At 40.5% G+C, this 27,217-nt stretch overlaps 1 protein-coding gene across 1 annotated transcript in view; it reads right to left on the reverse strand.

Annotated features, from left to right (window-relative positions):
- Positions 1 to 1,026: 1,026 nt before the first annotated feature.
- The window catches only part of IRS1 (insulin receptor substrate 1), a 59,028-nt gene continuing 32,837 nt past the window's right edge, over positions 1,027 to 27,217 (reverse strand). Inside the window, exon 2 of the mRNA XM_059703351.1 lies at positions 1,027 to 5,533. The gene's annotated coding sequence lies outside the window, so the exon portion shown is untranslated. The remainder of the gene's footprint in view (positions 5,534 to 27,217) is intronic.

The raw sequence follows: 27,217 nt of genomic DNA on the forward strand, positions 1-27,217 counted from the left end.
ATTAAAAAAAAAATCTTGAATGTTTCCAAAACGTTCAATCAGTTGCATTTGTCTGAACAACTTAGGATTCGTCAATCATCTCTTTTAAATTATTTAGGCAAGAAAGCACAATTTGGGAGGAGTGGGCTCCGGAATTGGCTCCAACATGGTTGATTATTTTCAAAAATCATCGCCCCAGTAAATTAAATTTAAAAAATTAGAGATATCCTATACCTTTTAGTGGTGACAAAATCTAAAAGGCTCCCCTTGTACAGAAATCAGAATTTCCCAAATTTGCCAACCACACCATGAGTCAGCTGTAGAAACACCCGTTCTCAGACAGCTCAGGGAACCAGCATTTCTAGTAAGTGGCTCTAGTAATCAGACAGGGCAATGCTTCCTAGCAGTGGTTCTCAGCCCTGAGCTTGTACTAGAATATTCTAGAGGCACCAAGGGCAGCAGCAATGATGGATGCCCAGGCCCCACCCCAAAGTAAATCAGCATCTCTGAAGTCGCCTGGCCACTGAATTCTTTAAAACTACACAGACAACGCAGACACATAGCCAGGGCTGAGCAATGCTGTTTCCCTGCCTTGCTACTCAGTGCCATCAGCTGACATGGATGAGCAGCACTGGGGACCTGAGGGAGGGTCAGAAAGGTAGGCCCCGCCCACCCCAGGTCCCCTCAGTGGCCATCTGTGTTTGATCAATTCTTGGGGATCTCTGCACATTGAAGGTCGACAAGGTCTTTCTAGTGCCTCTCAACAGAACACATCTTTCCTCCCCCTCCCTCTTCCCATTGCACCACCAGCAACACAAGTAGCTTCACGTATTTTCAGGGGTCATTTTCTTTATACTGTTGGCCACTGAAAGCCAACTGAAGAGGGATAGGGTGAAGGCAACCTATCTGTTTCAAAATCATTTATTAAAGTATGTTAACAGTGTACACTGCTCTGACCCAAACACCCCAGCAACATGTAATTGGCAGTTTCTGTTTTATGTCCCATAATCAAAGACATTAAGGATCACTAGCATTCACATCTGAGAATTCATTTAGACAGTTTTCTTTAATTAACGATGAAGACACTACAGTTCTAAGTACCAGACAGAATCGGGGAGGGGGGGGGGGACTGAAAATAAGCATAACACTCTAAAGAAAACTTGTAAAAGTGAAACACTTCTAAATAAAAATATATACCTGGCCTGGTACCCGTTACATATATACATAATGCATGTTATACACATATATACAATAAATGTTTTGGTAGCAATACAGACCATGCTTGGTCCTTTTGTACACAGATGAAGTAGCACCATGAGCAGCACCACCATCTTCAGATGATAAACCAAACTGCACATACATGAAATGAAAAAAATCTATATGTATTTAATTTGGCCCACCCTGTAGCCAAGAGGTGTAAGGAAAGAGCTTTGCAAGAAAAATTGTCCCAGGAACTACATTCTTAATCCAGTAGAAAAGTTCTAAAACAACAACAAAAGCCCTAGCACTAAAAATGTCTATACAAATACAGGCAAGTTTTCCTGTTCACCGTATTTGTCCTATCATGTGGTATATTGGTTAACACTGGGAAAATTAATCACTTAAGCAAAGAGAGAAACTGAAATGCAGGGTGAATGGCAAAAGTCTAAAACACCAGATCTCTTGGTATATACATCACACATGCCAAGTCATCAACAAACCAGGAAAGGAAGACAACTCCCCAGCTAAGTCATACGTTTTCTAATCTTATAAGCTGATAATAAGCTCCTTATTACTGAAATTCCTTAAGATTAGGGTGAAACACCTTCAATATCCTACTTCCTCCCAGCACTTACATGATGTTCTGGTTACAAGGAGTGAGGGACACCTCAACATGCCACCTGATGCACATTTTCTCTATCTACAATTGGGGGGGGGGGGCTGGATTATGGAGCTATGGGAGGACCTCCAAGGTCTTCTCTGTCTTGGCTTTGGAAATGACCACAGGCACCAGCATTTAATCCTTGATGTTCTCCTAACTACAAGAAGGTTGTTTATGCTCTCCAGAGCAAAGCTCACAGACTAGAGGTCTTTCCTTGGTATTGGCAATGTCACATTTCTTCCTATCCCTAGCAGCTCATGCTTTTTTCTCTCCAGTTTCTCAGCAGCCTATGTGAATGCAGCATCACCGCCAACCAACGTTCACCGTGTCCTAGGAACACTCAACTCCCCTGTCAAGTCATTGCAAAGAAGCGATTTCATATTTGGCTTCCATCCATCCTCCTTCACATGCCTTCCAAAGGGTTCTGTCTCTCCCCAATCAAGGTCTTAATTCCCACAGTGTCTGGGGCTTCAACACCTCCTCATGTGATGGACTGACCCACGGAGCTCTGCCAAAGCATTTGGAGCACTTCACAGCCATCCCATTTCTCATGGCTCTTTTGTGTCAGTGGACAATGAGCTCCCTTCCCCCGACTTCAACCACCCCTAGTAAATAAAACTGAAATTTTCAACTACATGGCACATTGCATTCAGGAACATAACAGAGCTTCAGGATTGCGCAATCCTGTTTCTTACAGTATAGTACAGTTGTTTCTTAACGCTCTGTCTCACACTTAAAAGATAACTAGCTAGGAGACAATAGTCAGGGAAGGAAAAGTTAGAAATCTCTACCTCTGGCTAGATGATTTTTACTCCACCTCTGGCTAGATGATTTTTAGTAAATGAACATTTGCAGTCAACCTAGATTAGTCAAGAGAGTCCCTGACCTTTGAAAGTGAGCAAGAAATAGCCACCAATGTAACATCAGTACAGTATTGACTCAGGCGGTTGATTATTAATGGATTCTCTTCACTTCTAGCTGGTTCTAGGACCTTTTCTTTTTTGTTGTTGCCCAGAACGAAGATATCATCAAAGTCATGAAATACATTTGTTCTCTCCACAAAGGAAACATTTTAAAACTCTGCCAAAGTCTCTAAAAAAGAATGCTATGAAAGTGGTCTCGTGAAGAAAAAGCCAGTAACTTAGAGTTAAACAGAGGCCACCTGAATCCCCATTAACGTGAGCCCTTAGCTGGCCTACAGATACTTTGAAACGGATAAAAGTCAAGTCTCCCCAACAGGAACTGAACACAGGGACTCAGCAGCTGCTCAAGATCAACCCTTTCCCCCCCTCAAATACCAGCAACTTCCAGTTTCAAAACAGTGAAATTTGATACCACTTTCAAACCCAGCTTAGGGACCACTAGGAGCACCTTAGATAAGAATGTCTACCTTTATGCTATTTAACTGAACAAAACAGAGAACTAGACACCACGAGATGGAGTTTTCCAGTCTGTTCATTTCTATTCTGACCCAGAATTGGTTGATAATTCCACATGCAGAGGTATCTCGGTAATAATCAAAGTTTAGGTTCCTTGAGAAATAATAACTAGCTTGACAGGAAAATGATCAGGGCTGACTTAGTTCATTGATTTCTGTTTGGAAGGAGCAGGATAGCCTACACGTCTCCTACACTAGTAAGAGTATGAGTCAGAATACTTGAAAAATGAAAGTTAGTTTGACCAACAAAGTGTTTTTCATAAAAGAGTAAAAAAAAAAGTTCTTATCAGATTTTTATAATTGGTAGTGTTTTCTCCTAATAGGAAATGATGTAATTCAGCAAGTTCCTTGAAAACAATGGATTCTTATGACTACAGACCTATTTATCTTAGAAATTCATGAGCATGCAAATGATTAGAATCTGCAACAATGAACATTGTACAACAGTCTGTGAGGTACAGGCCATCCAGTTGAATTAGCAGTAACATGGGGCCTCAACAGTGTGAGGGATTCCATTTATCGCCCCTTCCTTTTGAGTACAGTACCCCCAACCCTGGCCCCTTCCTTTAGCCCACCCCTGCCCAGGGAGCACAATCCTACAGAAAAATAAAATGTTACTCCATCAACAGTAGGGCTGGGAATTTGATACAGAGTTTACATAGACGCCGAGGGAGCCTGATATTGGCATTACTCACTTAACTTATAGGAAGTTTCCTGGTAAAAAGGTTAAAAACTTTGTAGGCAATACCTTTAAGTTCATTGCCATTTTCTATTTCCAAAGGAAAAATTCCAAGATATGAGTACTTTCCAAAGAAGAAAAGGATTAACATTTTCACTGCTGGCTAGATATTTCAATAGCTGGTCACTCAGCTTTGATGGGCTCTCTGTACACTGGGTTTTATTAACTAATCACTAATAGCCTAGTATCCACAAGGGCAAATGGGCCAAATTACATTCAATTAAGTCATGACATGAAACACTGGAAGTTCTCAGAAAGCATGAGATAAGCTCTTAAAGAAAGTGACATGTAGCTCTGGTCATGAGAAAAAAAAATTAAAAAATAAAAGTTTCTGGAATTTTAATTTCTGGTTAGAAATTAAAGACAAGTACTCACTTGTCTTAGTATCTTTCTTGAGACAGTATAGGAAATGAAACATCCTAATGTGTGCACAGAAGAAAATGGTGCAATGTAGCAGGAAGCTTACAGAAGTGGGGGGAGGGGAGAAGAAAAGATCAACAGTCTCTAGTTTATTATGAATAGACAGAAATTTCCAGAATTTACAAACACCCACATTGTTCATTCCAAAGAAAGCTTTTGATTTGAAGGGATTGCCCATGTCTCCTTCTCTGTACAGTATGTACAATGGAAGACTTTGATTTCCTTTTCTTATCTTTCAGCTTCCATTCAATTGCCAATGTTAAGCTGACACTCGAAAATACCCAGTAGACTATATACCCTTCTTCAGTTCAATTAACATGGCCTATTGCCTTACAGGAAAAATATAAAATTAAGATCAATTCTTGTAAGGATCTCAACTCAACACCAGGGCTATAATACAAGAGATAGTATCAGCAAATATAACTATACAATTGAGAACCACCTATGGCACTATGATTCTTATATTATTTTTCTGAGTTACAATCTTAAAACAAGGGCTGTACCCTAGTCTACTCTTGTTAGCCTTGTTTTAAGCATTTGCTCCACTCTTTACAACAGAACATTGCATACCTCAGTTCCACATCCAAAAAAAAAAAAAATGTGCGCTGTAAGAAAAGTTACATTTTAATTAAAAAAATTACACATATAAATCAAAACCTATGTTAAATATTTAACACTCTCTCCACCCAACGTGAACCGTTTTGTGTGAAATAATTTACAGCGATGCTCTGTCGCACAGTTTCAGCAGCAGATGAAATGTATCGTGTAGATGGTGATGAGAGGAAACCCATTCTCTCGCAGCATGGTGTGGGGCACAGCAGCTCATGTGGCCAGCTAAGTCCTTAAGGTTGAAGATGAAATTTATGCAGACTCATTGTCCCGGTGTCACAGTGCTTTTTTTGCTTGGCACAATAAAGAACGTGCAGTTCAGTCAACGGACTCCTGAGGATTTGGAAAGTAAACAAACTGAAATGGATGCATCGTACCATCTACAGAGGAGGAAGATGTGAGGTCCTGGTTGTGAATCATGAAATAGTTCGAGTCTGGGTACCCATGAGTTAGAGGAGGATTTGCTGAGGTCATTTAGGTCTTCATTCTGAAAAGGAAAAGAAAAGAACTCATCACCTGGGCACCTGGACAACACTTACTACTAGAGAATAAGTCCACCTGGATAGAGAGGCAAAGTCAGTCACAATCAACCCTAGAACTCGGGTTCCTGTTTCCAAGGCCCAGAGCTCTTCCCAGGAGACCATGCTACTGGTTCCCTTCACCTTGGCCGAACACTCAGCTCCAGGTGGTTGGGATAAATCTGGGATGACTTACTGGGAGAAACCTGGGAATACAAATAAGGTCAAATCATTTCTCTTCTCTGTAGTATCATACTCTGGAGATCAGTTTCTTTCTACCCTGCCCCCACCAAGCCAAGCTTAAAAAACCACCTGCTCCACTGCCACACCACCCATCAGTGACGTGTCGGGTCTGCAGGGTCCCATTCTCATCCTTTGCAGTACATGTTAAGGAGCTAGCTCATCTGGTCTTTTAGGATTGTCCTATGAAACCCTGCAGTTGTTAGGGTTTTGCTTTAAAAAGAAGGCCTATCATATCAGATGAACTGAAGTCACAGGCACAAACAGTACTGTGTGCTTAAATAAAATCAACAAACTGTATTTAACTTCTTTTTTTCTCTCAAAATGCAAGAGTCCAAAGCAATCACAAACTCAAAGTAGTCAATATTAAGTCAGCAAACAAATCAATGCGATTTGGAGGTTTCAGAGGCTTAGCAACACAAAAATACACAGTGCTTTGATGTTCTTACGATCAAAACAAAAATGTACACTACAGTTATTGTGGAAAACTACAACCGAATAGGGCAAGCAGGTAACAGTGAGGCTATGCTGAATCTTCTTTTGGTTAAAAGTCACCTGCAAATTTTAGAGTTTGAAATCACAAGGCTTAACATTACAAAATCTGAAATCAGGTTTTAACTTGCTGTTGTTTGACATGAGCATTTTAGGCACAAAAGGAAACCCAAGCAAAACAGACCAAGTTAATCATTAAATTTTAAAAAAAGATTCTGATTTAGGTCGAATAGAATAAATTATTCTGGTGGAAGCACATTTCTTTTCTGCAATTCAAGAAGGCAGACCTCAAGGGGCATTATTCCCTCCCCTCCAGTGAGTGGATCCACCTTTTCAACCTCATAAAAGTTTCTTAGGTTCTCAAGTATCAACATTAGAGTCTTTCTGGCATATATATTTTTAATTATTCTAAAGTTCTCTATAAATATCAACATTTATAGAATGTCCTAAATAGAGCAGTTAATTAATAAAAACTTGTTGAATTAGTAAAATGGTTGCATTAAATACTATGGAGACTACAAAGCTGAATTGTGCTACAGGCCCTGCTTTCTAGAAATTCTAGAAAGGAAGCTCCATTCACAAAGAGATAGAATGCAGAGTAGAAAGGGGTGAATTCCACAGTAGATGCACAGAAAGAAAGCTCTAGGTGCACCGAGGAGGGAAAGAATACTTTGGCTAGGAATAGAAGGGAAGTACCTCGTTAACACACTTGGTTTGGTTTGGAAGACAAAAACATTTTGGGGATGTGGACAGAGGGATTATGTTTATGTTGCTTCCAGTTGCATCTCCAGAGCTTAGCACAAGGCCTGGCACATAGCAGGTACTCACTAAATATGAGCTGAATGAATGATAGAGACAAAAGCACACTCTATTGAAAGCACATAATGAAACAAGGCCCAGCCATGGATCGACAGGTCCAGTCAAGAATGTGACTTCATTGGAGCACCAGGCATCTGAAAAGGGGTAGAAGGAGTTAAGTCTACAAATGCAGATTGGGATAGATGGGGAAGAGCCTTGATTGGCAGGTCAAGACACCTTTATCTAAGTCTACGGATAACAAAGACATACTCTGTGATATGATCAAAGTGCAGCGGTGATAACCAATGTCAGCTGCAAGGACAGTAATGGCTTTTAAAACTCACACAATGAAAATGTTGAGCAATATAGCTTTTTTGTTTTTTTCTCTTTCCTCTTGAAGGAGGGTATGGCTGAGATCAGTCAGCATTCACTATTTATATAGTGGCTCAGGTAGGTTGAAATCTACCAAATGAGACCTCAGTATTATGAGGAGATTTCTATTTATTTTAAAATATTAACTCTACCCCTAAACAATAGGAAAATGGCCTATTATAAAGACTTGACAAGCAGACAACACATGACAAAAAGGCATTCCAGGGTATCCCTTAATTGCCAGAGAAACAGGATTGACTTTGCATGGTTTCTACAAGTGAAAGGCTAACCCATCCTCTCACAACCCTCAGAGAATGGTCTACAGATCTCTTAGTTAGTTTCAAGTCTCTCCTGAACTTATATTGTGATCTATCAGATTGTTCCTACCAGAGTATCTAGGCACAGCTTAACTAACACAGTTTCACAGTGCTGGGCTGAAAATGAGGTAGGAAGGCCACACTTTATTAAAGGGCTGAGACCAACATACTGCCTGCCGCATGTGAAATGAAGGACAAGTGAAGGTCATGTGTTGCTTTTATATCTGGCTCTCCTCCAGAATGGCTGAATGAACAGTTTAGCACAGGAACAAAATGTATCCATCCAGTCTTATCATCACATGGGCCAGATCTGCATGGATGCAGAAAGGAGGAGACTGGGAGCCCAATGAGAAGAGAGAAATCTACAGCATCACCAGCGGTGGGAATCTGCTGCTTTGGGGCACTCTGAACCCATCCCTGTAATTTCCCACCAGCGTGTCTGTTCAAAGAACAGGAAATAAAAGGATATATCAATTCCACTTCCTTTCCTCCAAAGGCTTAGCATACTGTTTTCAAAGCCCTTTATCATGAATCCTGAACACATGTCTCAGTCACTAATGGTACCTACCGCTGCCATCAACTCAGGAGTCTACGTAAAAGTGAAAGCACCTGACAGGTAATCCTGACTAGGAGGGAAGGGGAATGGAGGGCTATAAACAGGCCATAGAGATCGGGAGACATTACAGGGAATGTCTGAAGTTCACACCTGTTTATCTTCGTACAAGGGTGTGTGTGTGTGTGTGTGTGTGTGTGTGTGTGTGTAAATATACATAAAGTTTAGCTACAGAGTAAAGACATGGATTTTTAACAGACATCCCTCAGTGGGAACTGCCTTTCACTGCGGCCACCTTCGGGTAATACTTATTTCAATCAAGCAGCCATTGTTCGGGGCATTTTTGGAATGCCTTCTCAAGTTCCCATTTCTTTTTCTGCGACTGCCTTCTCAGCCTTGGGTATATTCTTTTGAATGGTCTCTATAGCAGCCAGCCTTGTCCTTCAAAGGCCTATTTGATCTTTGGAGACAACCCAAAAGCTTTGAGAGCCAAATATTGTGAATAAAGGGGCTGATTAAGCTGGGTAATGGTTCCCAGAGAGGTATTATCGAAAGCCAAAGGACTCCAACACTGAAGTTCCCAAAACAGAGCTGTTCACAATTGCCCTGATAGTTTTGTTGGGAGGAACTCTCATAACATTACAGGCAGACCTTAGCATGTGCTTCACCGACTTAAATTCAGCTGCCGATATGCCTGCCCCTACACACACGTAATCAAGAAGGGCTGAGCTTGAATAAAGGAACTCACTTGAACAGAGGCAAACATGTAGATCATGCATTTTTGTAATTTAGGAATTTGCTTAAAAAGAAAACACACACACACAATACCCATACTAGGCTCCTGCAGTCATTTAATTCAACAAACATCTGTTGTGTGATAAATAAAAATGCAATGATAAGGATGATGATATATACTAAAAAGCAAAATATTGGTATGTGTATGTTTAATGCACTTTATATATACAACCCCAACGGACTCACACCAACCATACAAGGCAAATATCACTACGATGTTTTACAAATCCAAAAACTCATTTGTGACACTCATAAACTGGACATAAAAAAGCAAAATGTTTCCTTGCAGAAGAGCTGTGCAAATAGCAAATGGTGATGCTCCTATGATACATCCTCTCTAGTTACATCATTGGGGAATAACTCGGGAGCCCAGAAATATGAAGCACCTGTCATGAGATTTAGTGGCTGGAAATTACATTCTGACAACCACGCCAGCATCGACTGTATCCTTCCGTGTGTCTTCTTGTAAGATAAAACCCACTCAATCCTATTGCCAGTAATGAAAAATGTAATTTCTGAAGTATGATCAAATAAGTCAACACTTGAGCAATGCTACTTGAGACCTATGGCTTATTGCATTAGTGCATCCGGTAGGAATTTACATATTCTGGACGGACCCACTTCAACCATGCCTACTACAGCTAAAAAACAAACAAAGCTTCAGCTGCCTTTCACACTGTCAGCCTACCCATGAGTCTTCACTGTGAAAGCAGCTGAAAACAGCTCAAGGTTATGCCTATAAGTACAATGGAGTGATCAGCCCTCTTTCATCAATGCATTTTTAGTCAAAGCCATTGATTAACAGCTTTTATCTTGTATTTAAATGTGTTGAAACATCCTGCCAATTTGCCGGGTCAAGTGTAACACTGTTACAAATACCTGGTTAGAGCATTACTAACAGTTTCTACTTTTACTACGAAAATGGGAGAAAAATATTATAAGCTACTCGGCTATTGTAATATACTAAAATTTAATCAGAAAGTAACTCTTCCTCATCCAACTGTGCTTGAAAAAAGATGACTACAGTAAAGACTTTTCTTCAAAGGAGATCATTGTTTGAAATTTTACATTGTTGATTCAACCAGAAAAATTTGTATAAATAAATTCCTCCTCTTAAAGAAATGTGTTAAAATAGCATATTTCTTTTTTCTTAATATAAACAGCTGTGACTTAAGAAACATTTTTGAGTATAATACAGAAAAATTCTTGAGTATAAGTTATAGCATAATAATAAATGTTTAAATAGGGGAGGAAAATAATATTTTGATCATATTTAGATCTTTCCCATCCTTAAAAAAAAATTCTGTGATGAGAAAATCTATGGAATGTTAACCAACTTCTTAAGTCCTCTAGGTAGTCTATCCCTTTCTCATACTCCCAATCCATTGTGCAGGGGCAGAAGTATGGTGATTGACAGTAGATACAGCCTCTGGCTTCCTGGCTTTAGTTTCCAAGAGCCTAAGTCCTTAGGGGAATGGCACAGGCCTCGTATTTGTAAGAACCAGGAGGGGAGAAAAAGTGGGAAGGAATGAGAACAGACGTCCATGGGTCACTCTGTCCTTTGCAGGGTGCTGAGCATGGCACCTGGGACATCTCTCTATAGCTTATCTTCCCAGGTCTGCTTATTTCTTATTTCACACAATTATAATCAACTGCAAACTGCTACCATGACCACAATTCATTTCTCCAGCTCCCTCACTGATGCCGATGCAATTAATTCATGGTACCACTCATTTAGAGCTGATCAAGTATTTTGGAATGCTTACATATTAATAAAACACCTTGTTAAACACTGCAAAAGTACTCTGTTTTTTAAGCATACCTGAAATCTGGCCAATGGGCCCAGTTGGTTTGTTTTTCTTTTAAATAATCTTATTAAAAATATATGTATGATTTTGGGAGCGCAAAGGTGTTCCTCATTTTAACATTCACAGCCTTGCAATCTCGGATGGACAAACCAGACCACTGATCCATCTGATGGACTGTGAAACCCCTTATTAAAGGAATTCCTGGCTTAGAACTTGGGTTCCACCATGTGGATTGGATGATAGCACCTAGGGAGAAAGCAGCATTATCAGCACAACTCAGGTAGCTGTGGACATCAACCAAGGTGAAGGGAAAGAAGAGCTTCAAGTTTGGGACAAGGGGAGAATCTCTGCTTTACACAAGGTACAGCTGGGAGGTGTGAGAAGCTGAGACTTTGGGAAACGACAGACCTAAGTCCTGAAAAAGCATTGCTTTCTTTTTTTAAAGCATTCTGATTTAAAGCCTTAAGACCATAACCACTGACAATTTTATATATATAAGTTTTTACATATATATATAGGATTGAACTAAAGACCTAAAGTTAGAGGTGAGACCAACATGTTTGCTACTTTTGTTGAAAGGAGAAAGCCATTTTAGCTAACGAAAGGAAACCAACATTTTTTTAAAAAAAACAGGCCAGAACTGAGCTGGAAAGACTTGGTTTCATGGTCGTAAATGGCAAAGGCTAACAGACCAGCCAAGCCAGCAGAGCTGCTTAAATAGCACTTTTGCCTGGTGCGAGTCACATGGGAGGGGAACGGTGGAAATAACAAGGTTGCTGGCCGGCCCCTCCAGCGTGCAGGGTTGCCAAGGAAGAAAATTCAGACAGAGCTGCCAACATGTGAGAGGCCATCTCGCTCCAGTTCCTCCTTTGTCCCACTGAAAGACCTTCTGGCAGGGCTGGTGACTTCAGGAGACCACCAATGAAGAAAGGCACACGTATTATGGAAAGGAAAAAAGAGAGGGAGTGACCGAAGAGAGACTATCAACACCAAGCTTGTGGGCTCCCGCTGTGGTCCACTGGGGTGACTTCTGTCAGCATGTGTGTTTCTCCTTCCTCAGCAACCGAGGGCAGGGGGAGGGTCTGGAAACGTTTCAAGAGGGTTAGGGGCTTATGGAGAAGGCAGATTACAACAGCAACAACAACATATGGTTCTCAACAACTAAATGTATTCTGTCAATGATAGATTAAGGAAACCTGAGCAAACATCCAGAAATCTTTTAAGCCAAAGAATATTCACGTTAGTTGCCCATTCTTTTTATTAACTGAGAGCATGCTGATCAAGCAGAAGATAATTTAAAGATAAAGCAGATAGGGTTCAACACCATCACAGCCCCTCCAGAGGTAAATCAAAATGGCTCAAATCTCTCTTCTATCAAAATGATCATATATCCCCATGTACACAATGGTCAAGGTAGAGGAACTCGGAAAAACAATCCCTCCACACTTCAAGTCAGACCACATGCGCTGTGGGACAGGAAGCTTTAGTTTTCACAGAGCTCAGCCCAAATAAACCTGTTACTCAAAGACACGAAGATAATAAGATATGATCTTCCCTACCTGAATAAGAAAGTCATAAAAGTCAGTGTTTCTTCTGCTTTCACGGCAGCTATTTCTGTAGTATTTCCCCTCAGAGGAATTACATTCCATTTCTGAAGGTTTATATTGTCATTTCACATCAGTTTTTTATTGTAATGTTCAGCAATACAGGATACAGGTTTTTATCGGTCTGACTTGCATACAAACCAGTGGATTGAAATTCAGATCACAACTTAGTTTACAATGGGATGTCAAGATGGTAAAAAGTGTTTGCAACACCGATTCTGTAATTAGGCAAAAGGTAACCCAGCCGATCTGCTACCACTGCCTTTACTTTTTCTGTTAAACACTAAATAGGTTTTGCATTCTTTGCCCACTCCCTGGAGTCATATCACAAATTGCTTCAAGAAAGCAAGTGCCTGACTTTACATTTGAGTAATGGTCTTGCTATCCAATCGTTTCTTATCAACTATCAACAACTTTTCAGTGATGGCACGGGAACTACAGGAGAGAACAGCATTTGCACAGGGGCCCCGGGTCTGCAGCAGGCTGAGGTAAGGATCGTTAACACCACTGACATCACTTTTGGCAGCTGGGGAAAAGGGAAAACCTATGTTTAATCTATTTCCTACTCACCACAAGTTTTAGCTGGAGTCACAGATAATATGGGCTGTGGTTGACTTTATGGAAGAATTTGGTAATGCAAGAAAAATGTACTGAACTGAACAAGCATCTTTACAAGGAATCACGAGGTACCTCAGCTGTGTGGCCCTGCTCGCCCTGCTGTAGGTTTTTTGGTCATTAAACTGGCTTAACAGAGGACAGAATCATTCCCAATTGTTCCTAGGAAGTTCAAGCTCAGTATAAGACGTTCCCTACTACACACACCTAATTAACTTCTCCTGGAAACCATTATCATAAATCACAAACAAAAACGTTTTAGCCTATTTCTTTCTTCTTGCTTTGAGATACCAAGAGGAAAATGTTGGGAAAAATTTTAATCCAGGAGTCTTTGAAGTTAAGTTCTTTCTTTTATTTGTAAATTGTCTAAATAATAAAAGAACACTCTTTGAAACCAACTGAAACTGCTCACAAATAGATAAGTATAGGGTAGTATGTTTCAAATGTATTCAACCCACAGGGTCTCATTTGTTTTGCCTTAAGAATTCTTGTTAAAGAAATGCAAGTCATAAAGATTTCTGGTCTATGAGAGCAATTCTTAAACAAAAGTCAATGTTAAATAGGATGAAAAACTGTACCAATCATCCTATATTACAGGCGGGACCTCTATTTAACTGGGTTACATTAAAGACAAGCTATAATGTTGCTTGCAATAAAGTATTGCAATAAATGTGTGCTTCCCTTGAGTTGCCACTACCCAAGTGATATATGAGTAACCTGTATGCAATTTTGATTTCTAAAATGCAATTTCGAAAACAATCCGACACATGTTATTTTGAGAATGAAGATGGAACTATTTCATGGTTGTTATGCTTTATAAAAACTGATCAATTTTGTCTCAAAACTTATTTCCAAGTGAGAATTTAAAATGAGACTAAGATAATTAGACGATCTCTCCTCTCACTGTTTTCTTCTTTGTCATTTTAGGCAAGTGACTAACCTTACTAAATTTCAATGTTTTCATTTGTTATGTGGGGGTAAAAGTATCCATTTCATGGGGTTATCACTGAGGTGAAATACATGAAAAGTTCTTGTCATCGTGCTTGATAAATAACAAGTCCTCAAGCATCAGCTCTTATTGTAACTACACTTATTAAGGAGAAAGCCTGCCCAGACGGTGTGTCTCAGTAGTTGAGCGTCGACCTATGAACCAGGAGGTCACAGTTCAATTCAAGGTCAGGGCACCTGCCCAGGTTGGGCTCAACCCCCCAGTGGGGGTTTGCAGGAGGCAGCCAATCAATGATCCTCTCCCATCATTGATGTTTCTGTCTTCTCCTTCTCCCTTCCTCTCTAAAAATCAATAAAAATATATTTTTTTAAAAAAAGGAGAAATCCTTAGATCTCCTATCTTCTCTGGATACCTGAATACATACCAGCCAAAAATGCCCTGGTAGAACTGGCAAGCAAAAAGAACACCACAAACCAAATGACTGAAGCTGAAGTCAAGATGAGACCATGACTTGGGAAGAGAGACAAAGTTATTTCAGAGAGAAAGTAGGTATGGAGAAAATGCCAGAACAAAAAGAAAAAGTGGTGGTTAACAAAGCTAAAAATATAATCGTGTGATACAATTTTAGAAAAAGATTTACCTAACTACAAAGAAACCAGCACGAATTGACTATTAGGATAGACAGCATGAGCATATCTTTGTGCAGCTCTTAAATGTATGCTTTCTACAGGGGCACCGTGGAAAAGCCATTTCGATTGCTTTCCCAGAAGAAATTAGATGCTTGAAGCCCCCCTCCCCACACACCCTTTCTAAGTAGCTAACGAAAGACTTATGATGCTACATGAAATAATTTACAAAGAATTCTCATGACTAGGCTTAAATGGAAGTTCAATGAGATTCTTGTGCACCATATCCAAGCTCTAAAGCATGTTTCTAATTGTTGGGGGAGGAACTGGGTGGCTTTTGTTTCCGAATTCTTTTCCCAATCTCTCATCTGAAGAAACTGAACAGGAGTGTGACACAGCCAGTCAATGCCGCCTAAGTAACTTGACGAAATACTGAAATTGCTGCCAGATGCACACGTCTAATGGTTGGCAGCTGGATAAGGAGGGGAAAAAATCGCAAAGATAATCTGAAATAATAGACAATGTATACACTGCATGCATTTCTAAGGTCTTTGAAGCAGACAATGGGGTAGATTTCTAACTAACTGCAAACACTTCTTTATTGTCTCAAGTAAGGAGTCAAAATCCTTCTAGTTGACAAAGGGGCTTGACCTTTCACCTGCTGACCCCAAAGCTCCTGGTCCCTTGCTTTCATCTCTCAAGTCTCACTTTCTTTATTTCTTTTTTAAGTATGTTTTTATTGATTTTAGAGAGGAAGGGAGAGGGAGATAGAAACATCGATGAGAGAGAAACATCAATTGGCTGCCTTCTGCATGCCCTCTACTGGGGCTCCTGCCCGCAACCCGGGCATGTGCCCTGACCAGGAATGGAACCAGTGACCTCTGATTGCATGGGACGCCCCTCAACTATTGAGCCACACCAGCTGGTTCAAGTCTCATTTTACTTTACTCTTGTTCTGCTCTCTCTTCTCCATTATCTAACATCTCAGACCTTTTCGTTTTAATTTGAAGAGTGGCATTTTCTGGAAAGTTCCCTAACTTACTGAATTAAGCATACTGAATTAAAACACATCGTGTTGTCGGGTGCTGAGCAGGTTGCCTGGCTTCCCTAGAAGCAGCCGAGGACAGTTGTGCTAAATTCTTAATCTAGAGGTGGTGACAACTTTTATCCAAGGGGTCCTTACTGGGAATATTTATCAATGATCCCAGGGAAAGAAATGGGAACTGTGAAGGTGACCCTCAGGCTCACTGGAGGACCAGGCAGGAGCCACCTGGACCTCAGCTGAACAGTGCTCATCCCGCCTCCAAGCATTTCACTAAATCTCTAGAGCATTTCACTAAATCTCTAGAGCATTTCACTAAATCTCTAGAGCAGTGGTTCTCAACCTTCTGGCCTTTTAAATACAATTCCTCATGTTGTGACCCAACCATAAAATTATTTTCATTGCTACTTCATAACTGTAATGTTGCTACTGTTATGAATCATAATGTAAATATCTTATATTCAGTATGGTCTTAGGTGACCCCTGTGAAAGGGTCATTCGACCGCCAAAGGGGTCGCAACCCACAGGTTAAGAACTGCTGCTCTAGAACATTTCACTAAATCTCAATTTGCAGGTGTAACAACAATGTCTCCCCTCAAAGCAATGCCTGGAAACATTTTTGGTTGTCACAACTAGGGTTGGAGTGAGGTGGGAGGGATGTTACTGGCACCCAGTGGGTAGAGACTAGGGATAACACTGCATCCTACAATGCACAGAAGGCCACCTGCAACAAGGAATTATCTGGCCCCAAAGTGTCCATGGTGCTGAGGTTGGGAAACCATGCCTTCAGCTGAAGAAATAGAAGAAGCCACTAAAACATGCTTGTCCACTGAAGCCACCCAACATGCTTGTCCACTGTTTCTGGGGTTCATGATAGTTCCAGGGAGGAGTGAGGGGAGAGGCATTCCTGTTCTGAGGTTATCCTTGATTTCTAACTGTCACCCATGGGTTCAGAATCCTAGTGGGCGCCTCCCCAGGCTCACAGCCTTTCCCTCTGCAGTGTTCAGTCAATGTGGTGAACCAGTCCTGGCCTGTGTTTTCATATGTCACCCCTGCAAAGGAAAACAGGAACCTTCTGGATGCAGTGGAAAAGCAATTACTAGAAAGCAGAGACTATCAGGCACTCATCTGAGGAAGAGTAGCATGGAGATGCTGCCTTTGTCTGGACCATGAAAAAAAGCAGTTCCATGGAGAATGCATTTAATTGCTCCCAGGTTGGTATCTTCACCCAATGCAGCCAGTAGTTTCCATATGGTCTTGGACAAGTCATTTGACCTTATTTGCCTGCACAATTTAATAAAATGGAGAAAATATCTAGTACTCAAGATCCTTAAACTCAGTGAAAAAAGGACACTATGAACAAGAGACACTTTACTTATGTTACTAGTGACTGTTAGTCATGCTCATTGCCCTCAAATATCTGGGAGTGAAAATAAATTAAAAAATCAAGAAACAGGTCTCTTCTGTCCCAGAATTAGTCAAATTTTAACAATTATTGCACTAACTTTGTTCTCTAAGTGGTTACTACTAAGTCAGAATACTGTTTCCTAGAGGTGTTTTTTGTTTTGTTTTGTTTTATTTTTACTCTATGAAATACCCAATTTATTACAAAAAAAACAAACAAACAAAAAAAAAACACCACAAAACAAAACAACAACAGAAAACAGAGACTAAGATAGAAATTCCAGTTGCTGTTTCTAAATATAAGATGTCTTTTCAGGAAGACACTTTTAGGTCTGTTCTCCCTAAACTTAAACTTGAAGAAAAATAGCAGGGCAGGGGGAAGGGCTCATATACCATCATCAATGAGAGTGACAGTGTTCTAAATTCTAAAAATCAGGCAATGAACAGAAAAAACAAGTTGATTTCCTGGTGGTTAGAAACAAAATTTGCAGATTGAACCCTAATGTAATGGCAATAAGAACAGAACCTCCTTCAATATAGCTATGGAAGCTGTTGTGGCCCTAAACTACACAAAGAAAACAATAGGTTCTATTCATTCTACACCATAGCCTGAGATGCTGACAAAATGCCTTCAAAATAAAACCCAACCACACAATTTCACCATTACTATCTAACAGCAACAGGCTATAATTAACACTTAATCAGCAGCCCTACGATGAACTTTGTTTAATTATACTAAAAAAAAAAAAAAATTGCCTTAGATTTTTCCCGTAAAGCCATGTCACAGATGGGCAAGGGCCTGCCTACCTGTTATTTGGTTTCTCCATTCTTTCCTGCCATAACGATATAAGGCGCAGCGTGACTACAAAAATGTTCACGTCAAACCTTAGTTCTCCGGAGATGCTCCTCTGTCTTCCTGTCCCCGACTCTGATCCTCCTCACTCCCAAACCATTCGCAGTACCCGATGGGCCAATACACATAGCCACTGAGTTGTTCCACATCCTTTCTTCTCAGATCCTCCCTAGAGGACTTCGGTAGAAACAAAGTCTTTCAAACAGGGGTCTGAGGACTGAAAGCAACCAGATCCTTGTCAATTTCTCATTCTAATGCAGACCCAGAGAAAGTCAATAGGAAGGTGACTTGAGAACATTTGACTTAAGTAAATAAGCGGAGACCCTTCACCATGGTGGCCTTTGTCCCTGGCATTGGCCATTTAGTGGTTTACTGGCATTTCTTCCAGGGAGAGACCCAAGAAATGAAAAGAGAACTTAACCAAAATTCAGCACAGTCCGTTTTTTCCACCTGAGAGTCTATGAAAGTGGTAAGGATGATGGTACAATGGCTAACCAAAATATATATCTGGATGATAATTATTCCAATTTCTGTTTTAGATGCTCCATTCTCGTTTTTATAAGTGACCTCCACTACAAGATCAAGTTATCACAGAAAGAGTTCATGGATGACTATGAACAGAACAACCAAAGCAGTACTAGGCCTGGTATTAGAACTTCCTTGTTCATCTGATTATTGTTTAGGGTTAGAATCATCATTCTAAGCTCATGAAACTAGTTAGTAGTAGCACTGAGGTGAGACCAGGAGGTCACCTCACCCCAAAGTAATATTCTTTCTAACCGTGAGTCTTTAAAATCTTAATGGCCCCAACTATTTAGAAAAGTAAAATGATCCTAATAAAAGAAAAACAGGGTGAAATTCAGTATAAATGCAAAGGTTCTAGCAGCCAACTCATTCCACTACAAAATGGGGGCCTCTATAGGTGATGGGGTAAACAAAGAGCAAAAAAAGACTCCCAAAAGTTTCTGCTGACTACAAATTCATTATAAATAAGGAATATACAGCATTTATAGTTGACCCTTGAACAACCTGGGAGTTAGGGGCACCGACCCCCATGCAGTCCAAAGTTCACATACAACTTTTGACTGCCCAAAATGTTAACTATTAGTAGCCTATTTTTTACTTGAAGCCTTACCAATAACATAAACAATTGATTAACACATATTCTGTATATTATGTGTATTGTACTGTGTTATTACAATAAAGTAAGCTAGAGGAAAAGAAAATATTATTTAAAAAATCATACGAAAGAGAAAATACATTGACAGTATTCATTGAAAAAAATACCAGACTCCATTTTCTCTATCAATGAAGTGTTGCAGCAGTGCACAGGCCTTACTATTTGATGGAAATTTCATTCATTAGTAGGCCTGACCCTATGCTCTGACCAGGAGCTGCAGTATTACTTGTCTGGAAGAGAAGCCCAGGCAAGGCAAGCATACCTTGCTAATCATTTTAGAAAATGATAGGAAAATGATGATATGGCCAGAGATACTCCCCAAGAGCCAATTCCCAAACCCCTACGCAGTGCAATTCACATGAGTTGATTTCCTAACCAGTTGGGACAGAGTGAGAACACATTTCACCAAGGGCTATGGGATGCAACAGGAATGGAAATCACCCGCCAGACACTAACTGTGGGATCCATGCGGCCACCAGACAGTGGTGAGACCCTTGCTCCTCCAGCACCACTTACTGGCACTGAGCTGAAGTTTCCTGGTAAAATGGTGCTAAAAGTGCCCAACTCATTGGGTTGGCATGAAGATTAAACGAGATAGTGATTGTAAAACTCAAGGCACAGGCTCCCACAATTAAGCATTTATAGAACAATTAATTCACTGTATTCGGTAGCCACCAGAAACCATAATGGGAGGAGACAGGCAGAAAGGGGAACTGAAAGGGGAAGGAAGGTGCTTGACATTAATGCTCTCTGCTCTTTGCAATACTGCTGATGTGTCTGCAGAAAGGAGCACCCCAAAAATGGTGTCATAAAAACCCCAACAATGACACTCATCACGTGGAATTCCGTCCGAGTCACTATTTTATCCCTAGGTATGACAGTGCTTCCTACTTTGCTTTGAACTTATCATTTTAATAGTTGATCCATTGTTTAAAATGGATCATTCTTAGCAATTATAAAGCACCCTAAATTTCTGTCATCTGAATTTTTAAACTTCATTCACTGAAAGGTAAAATTATAACTAGGCATGAATCATGCCATACTCTATGCCATGAAATTTAATTTCATGAGATTGAAGTTTCATTTGATGAACATCCCTTACCCAATAGTTCTTGAGGTTTCTTATTTCTAACTTTCAACTCAGTTTATCATAGTGTTTTAGACATAATTGGCTCTCAATAAAAACTGTTTATACTGTCTCAAAAAGTGTCTATACGAAAATTGTATGTATTCATGCACATATTCTAAGGCCCAAACGGCTTGATGAAGGGTAATTTCAACCACACAGAAAATGGGCTCTTAAGTTTTTGTGAAGTTTTTCTCACACTGGGCAGTGAGTGAAGTAGAGGACATTTGTTAACCTTTTAAAAGTGTTATCTCCTCCTTTTGATAAATATAAAAAGAAAACTCAACCTAATTTTTAATGCTACAAATTCAATAACATGACTAACAAAATAAAGCCATTTTAATACTGATTTTAATTGTTTTCAAATAATATTTGTGTCCTCCACTCCTGATGTCAATCTCTCTCTCTCTCTCTCTCTCTCTCTCTCTCTCTCTCTCTCACACACACACACACACACACACACACACACACACACACACACACACATTCTCCATCAATAACAAAGCCAACAGTTGTTACATGTCAGGTTCTACTTACAGGTTTTAATCTATATTATTTCATTTAATCCTCATAACCACCCTGAGATTTTATTAGTATTCCTGTTTTAAAGACCAGGACACCACGGTTCAGAAAGGATGAGTAAATTCCCAAGGATCTCAAAACTAGTAAATATGGCAAATGGGATTCAAAACCCATGCTCTTGACCACAATGTATAGACAATGCTATAAAAAGCAGGGGTGGAAGTGCTGTTAAACCTCTCATCTAAATAGAGCCCACTGGCATATACAAAGTCCTTTTTATAAAAGGAAACAGGGGGTAAGCTTCATGTTTACAAAGGGTAATGAGAAATTACACAGTGAAATGCCATTCTGATAAATCTAAACTAACTCAGCTAAAACAACATTTCACAGAATAGGCACCTGGCTATCAGAAATGCCTTCCCTCCTGGAAACAGCCTGCAAAAGAGATTGCCATCATAAAAGCCCCCTCTTATCCCTTATTGTGTGCCCTCCTGCAAAAACACTAAATGTGAAATCTGTCATTTCTTGAAGAGTCAGGCAACTGGGTGTGACTAATAGATTCTGACAAACAAACACAAACTGAGCCAAAAGGTAAAGCAGGAGGCCTGACATTTATTGGCCCCATAAAACAGAAACCCTTTCGCTCTAGGACCAGGGCAAGATCTTGTACGCTCCGGGATATTTTTACCCGGCAACTTTTCTTTCCGCCCTTAATTTAGAAAGCCAAAATAAAACCCAGAAGAAGTCCACTTACGGAGTCCTGAGCCGTGTGCTATAATAGGTGGAGAGAAGTGCTTGGCCATTAGAAGTCAGGAGAGAACAGAAGATTAAAAGCCAACCATACGCAGCGGCCTCTCCCTTCCCAATTGTTTACATTCTCAGACATCCACTTTTTAAAAATACTCCCTCTGTAGATCAAAACAGGCTGAACTCTGAGGAGGCGAAAACAATGACGTTAGCTTTAAGATATTATACAGTGTACATATAAACAGAGCTGAGTTATGTGCACTGTTCTAGTTGGCTGCCAAATGATCTGAATGGCTCAAATGGAGAACTCTAATTCTGTTCACCTCAGAGTCTTCAGAAAACTCTAAAATATATACCTAACCTTCAACATGCTATGCAGTTTGAGTGAACCTTCCCTATTGTAAGATACAGGATGCAACTGGTTTAATAAATCAACATAATCCAAACAAGCTTTTTCAAGGTGAACTTGGGTGGCTCCAGGCCTGGATGACACTGGATGCAATTCCTGGGGGTGGGGCACTCTGTCCCTTCATTCCCATCTTTCCCCCTTCCTTCCTTTTCCTTGCCCTGAATACCTCTCTCTCTAGCAATTAATGCCACCCATAAATACTTGTCAGCATGGTTATTTATATGCAGGCTTAGAAAACTGGGTGGTCACAACTCAACAACCATTTATTTCTATTGTTGCCTTCAAACATAAAACACTAATCCAATACAAACTGATCATAAGAGCATGAATCTCCCCCTCCTAACATCATAATGTGCTTAAACTTTGATGTAATATAGAAATATAAAAATAATTTGATGTAATATAGAAATAACCAATCAGACTATTACTTTGATTCTTTTCTTGTTTTCCAAAATTTTCTAAGATATCTTCATGCATATAATTTATGTAGTGACAGAAATACAGAAATCTATATATATAAAAGCCTAAGTGACCGAACAACTGAAGAACCAGTCGCTATGATGCACACTGACCACCAGGGGGCAGATGCTCAACACAGAAGCTGCCCCCGGTGGTCAGTGCGCTCCCACAGCGGGAGCGTTGCTCAGCTGACCGACCAGTCAGGGCAGCCCACCAGCCCGGAGGCAGCCACTCACTCCCTCAGTAGTCCTGCAGGTCCAATCTCTGGAGAATGGGCCAGGCACCAATGAACTGGTGCCCCCAGCACAATCCCAACATCCCCCCCTCCTTTCCTGGAAATCAGCCTCGGGCACCTTGGCCACTTTCCCTCCCTACTCGCTCTACAAGGAAGAAATGATATAAAAGCGGCCGCCAGGTGGCTCCCGAAACACAGCGCGAATGTCAGCGGGATGGATCCAGATCCCTGGCCAACCAGCAAGGGCGTCCCACCACCACCAGCCTGCAGGGCAGATCGCATGGGCGCCAGATGCAGGGCTCATGGCTGGCGAGCGCCTCTGTGGCAGTGCGAGCCTCGGTATGTGCAGCAGGGCTGGGATGAGCGGGAGCAGCAAGCACCGTTGGACTGCAGATTTCGGCCCAATCCCTGCAGTCCACCCTGAGGGCCCCCCACCCGTGCACAAATTCGTGCACCAGGCCTATAATAAGACATAAAGAGCATCATTTTTATAGGGTATAAACATAAATCAGGGAAGAGATGAAGTTAAATCATCAGATGCAAATGGTAAGAACCTCACAATTAGCCAGATAGAACACAATCCAACCTAATATTCCTATAATATGCAAGGAACTAGAATTTTTGAGGATCTATAAATAGATATAGGGAATTTTTATCTTTTGGGTTTTTTTAGAGAGACAGGAAGGGAGAGGGAGAGGGAGAGGGAGAGGGAGAGGGAGAGGGAGAGGGAGAGGGAGAGGGAGAGGGAGAGGGAGAGGGAGAGAGGGAGAGAGGGAGAGAGGGAGAGAGGGAGAGGGAGAGGGAGAGAGGGAGAGAGGGAGAGAGAGAGAGAGAGAGAGATCAGTTGCTTCCCATATGTGCCCCGACCAGGAATCAAACCCACAACCTTTTGGTGCCCAGGGCGATGCTCCAACCACACCAGCTAGGGCCAGGGACTGGTTTTGCAGGCAATTTTGCAAATCCTTTAGCAAAAATGTTCAATGCATGTTACAAATTATTTTATCCAGTTACTATGGACAAAGAGAGGCTGTGCCATTATACGTTTACTTCTGTTCATGCCCAGAATATGACTCATAGAGGCCCAATGGGGGATAATAAAAAGAATAAGTCCTGCTATCCAAATCTGCCTGTGTCGGGGGGGACACGAACATTATGCAACACTCAAAGCACAAATAAAAGTCACAACTACCAAGTAATAGTCATTAGGCATCCACGTGGTTTTGAAAGCCAAATCCAAATGCTTGTTTATAAATGTGAGATAGAGTCTCTGTATTTTTACGATGCCATGTTGGTAAATGAAAAAGTCCTTTCTACAAAGCAAAACATTTTGTCCAGAAAAAAACTTTTATGCACGTCTGGAGCCAATGAACTTCTAAACACGGTACCTGCATTTAATAAAGGGGCAAATAAGTACCGGTTTCTTGAGTCTGATGTTACAAAGGTTTGACACGGCCAGCAAAGCATGGCAGCTGGCACATGTCCTGGACCATGACCCACCAAACAGCAGTCGAAGCAAGTCGCCTTCCAGAAGTGTGCAGCAGTCCCTATAATACAGTAAAATGTTGACATGCAGTGAAATGTGTTCCTTCACAGAGGCCGAATGAAGATCATATGAGCAGAGAAGAGCTGTTAGGACCAAACCAAATATATACTTTCATGTGTATGTAAAAACTGAATGTAAAACAACATAGAAACCTTTTTTTGTTTCCAAAATTCATGCGAAGACAAATAAAAAAGACTTTTTGGAAATAATTTCAAACATGGCCCTTTCTTTACACTAAAGAAAATGAAACAGAATCAAAAGTCACAATAAAACACACATATTGCACCAGTGCCATGAATAACGAAGTCACAAAAATCCAATTGTTTGTGAAACAAAATGCTTTGTCTTCAAGAACTCTGCTAAAACATGGGCACAGGCTTAGGTGAGAAAGAAAAATCACACATAGAATAAGCCCACCCTCCAAACAAGTTTTTTTTTATGTGCATAAATTAAATTTGGGTGGGTGGGTTTTTTTTGGCATTGTTTGCCCTAAAACAAGATTAAAAATTAATTTTAAAACCAAGATCCAGTAAGTGGCTTTACTAAAATGTTGCCTGAAATATTATTTTAACAAAAGGAGCCATTAAGGATCTCCTTTCGACTCCTTCGAAAGAGGTGAAAATACCCAATTAGTTTAATAAAATATGTCAATAGAGGAGCTCATGAATGGCACATCTAATGGTGTCCGGGCCACACTACAAATATAGGGTGTCCCCCAAAAATGTATACACATATTTTGAATAATTATAAGGGCAGTGTTTATTAAAATACATTTCATTTTCAAAATTAAGCTATCAGCTGTTCAAGTGTGCATACATTTTTGGGGGACACCCTATATATGCTGCTGTACCCCCCCCATCTTAATCTGCTGTGGCTCCATTAGTAAGCCCCTACAAATGCAACCTGGCATTTACACTCTTGTCCATCTGGAATGTCTCCACGTCAGGAGAGAGCCCTCATCCCCTGTGGAAGATGAACAAGTACACAGCTGGTGGGGATCCAAGCACGTATAAAGGAACCACTTATGTGTGTGCATACACATGACTAACCGGTTAATCCCTCCAGCACCCTCTTCTTTCTACTTTTTATATGAAGCTAGCAAGGAAATGAGTTGTGTGCTTTTTCAATTGAATTCTGTACTATTATCAGATATCAAACAATTCCTTGTTGAAAAGATATTGCAAGAACAAAGCTTGAAAACCTGCCATCAAAGCTGTCTGAAGTCCAAGGTGCTGTCTTTTACCGTCACCCGAAGCCTTGGGAGCAAATGTGCGTAATGCTGAAGCCAATCTTGTGAAAGTAGCATTGCGAAACTAACCCCGCAACTCTGCTCCGAGCAGCAGACTCCTCCATGTGCGTTTCAGCAGACTCAGGGATTGCTGAGGTTTTCCACGCTGCTGCCATGAAAACCAATACTTCTGGGTTTCACTGCTGGCTCATGATGTGAAGCTAAACTTAGACATCAAGCTGGGTTCTAAATTGAGCTACACCCCCTAACTCTCTGTGGGCAGGAATGTGAAAAGAGAGACAATTCCATTTCTGAACTATTGGTTTTAACGAGCAAAGCAGAGCAATAAAATCCAACTCTCTAGATAATTTACGACAGCAACAACATATAATTACTCTGGAATGTGTTTTGGTATTAAATTTGGCTTTTGTTATAACTGAGGTTTGACAGGACAACCACAGGGGGCGCTATTTACACCATTGCCTGTGTGAACATAATCCCATGGTTGTGGGTTTTGCTAAGTCATTCTAATTCAGTTACCAAGAACTGTATCTCAGAAAAATGCTGGGGAAATATTCATTTATCCCATATATCTTCCTATGTAATTCTTCCTAGCCACCTTTTCCACGCCAGTCAACTGTCATTCACAGTGACAAAATTTTTGCTTTTTATCAAACCTCATACTGAATAAAGGCTAGCTGAAGTTTCAAAGAGCTTTCTTCTTGCCAACAAGAATCCTAGATTATAAATAATACAGGTTCTACCATTTGAACAGACCTAGGATTTTATAGGTACTTCAATAAACCTGAAATTCTCCAATCCACCCAAGGAAGCCACAGATTGTGAATCCTGAAACGTGAATGACTGCTTCATGAATGTACTTTGGAAATCATGACAAAGCCATAAGCATGTTCATGGGTAACAGCAGTTGCCAAGTGGCATTACTTTCCATTGTAAACTGTACGAAAATTAAAGTTTCTCATTATTTTCAGCTAAGACCCCTGGTTACTAGATGCATAGGTAGGTACTTCATTCTTATTACCCGAAAAGCATGTAAGACAGGGCTCATGTGACTAACCTGTACACAGGCCTTGCTCATTATAGAAGCATTCTAAATAAAATTAAAAGGCTCCCTAAGGTTCACTTTCCTCCAATAACTGGCAATCGTTTTCCAGAAAAACATAATTCAAATAGTTTGATGTATTAATTTAGTTATGTTTCAAAAATCTTGCTCTTAATGAATATAAATATTCACCATCACCATGTAAATGTGGCCTCCTGCCTTAGAATCACGGCCCAGAATTCTTTGGGAGGTCATTATATATGTTATATTGTACTGACAACTGAAGATACAACTCATGCCTCCTGTGATATAACCATCTAAAATGCTCTGAGACCATAGAAATGTAAAAAAAAAAAAAAAAAAAAAAAAGAGCAAAAAGACACAGTAAGTGTTACCTCCCATCTCTACCTCCAACCTCTACAGCAGTGACTCAACTCTGCTCTTATAGCTCAAAAACAGCTGCAGATATTATATCAAGAAATGGATGGCCCTGGACAGTGTGGCTCAGTTGGTTGAGCATCATCCCATGCACCAAAAGGTTGCCGGTTCAATTCCTGGTCAGGGAATATACCCAGGTTATGGGCTCCATCCCCAGCTGGAGTGTGGAGTGTGTATGAGAGGCAACAAATCAATGTCTCTCTCTCACACATTGATGTTTCTCTCTCTCTCTCTC

The sequence above is a fragment of the Myotis daubentonii genome, chromosome 7 (genome assembly GCF_963259705.1).
Source record: "Myotis daubentonii chromosome 7, mMyoDau2.1, whole genome shotgun sequence".
NCBI lineage: Eukaryota > Metazoa > Chordata > Mammalia > Chiroptera > Vespertilionidae > Myotis > Myotis daubentonii.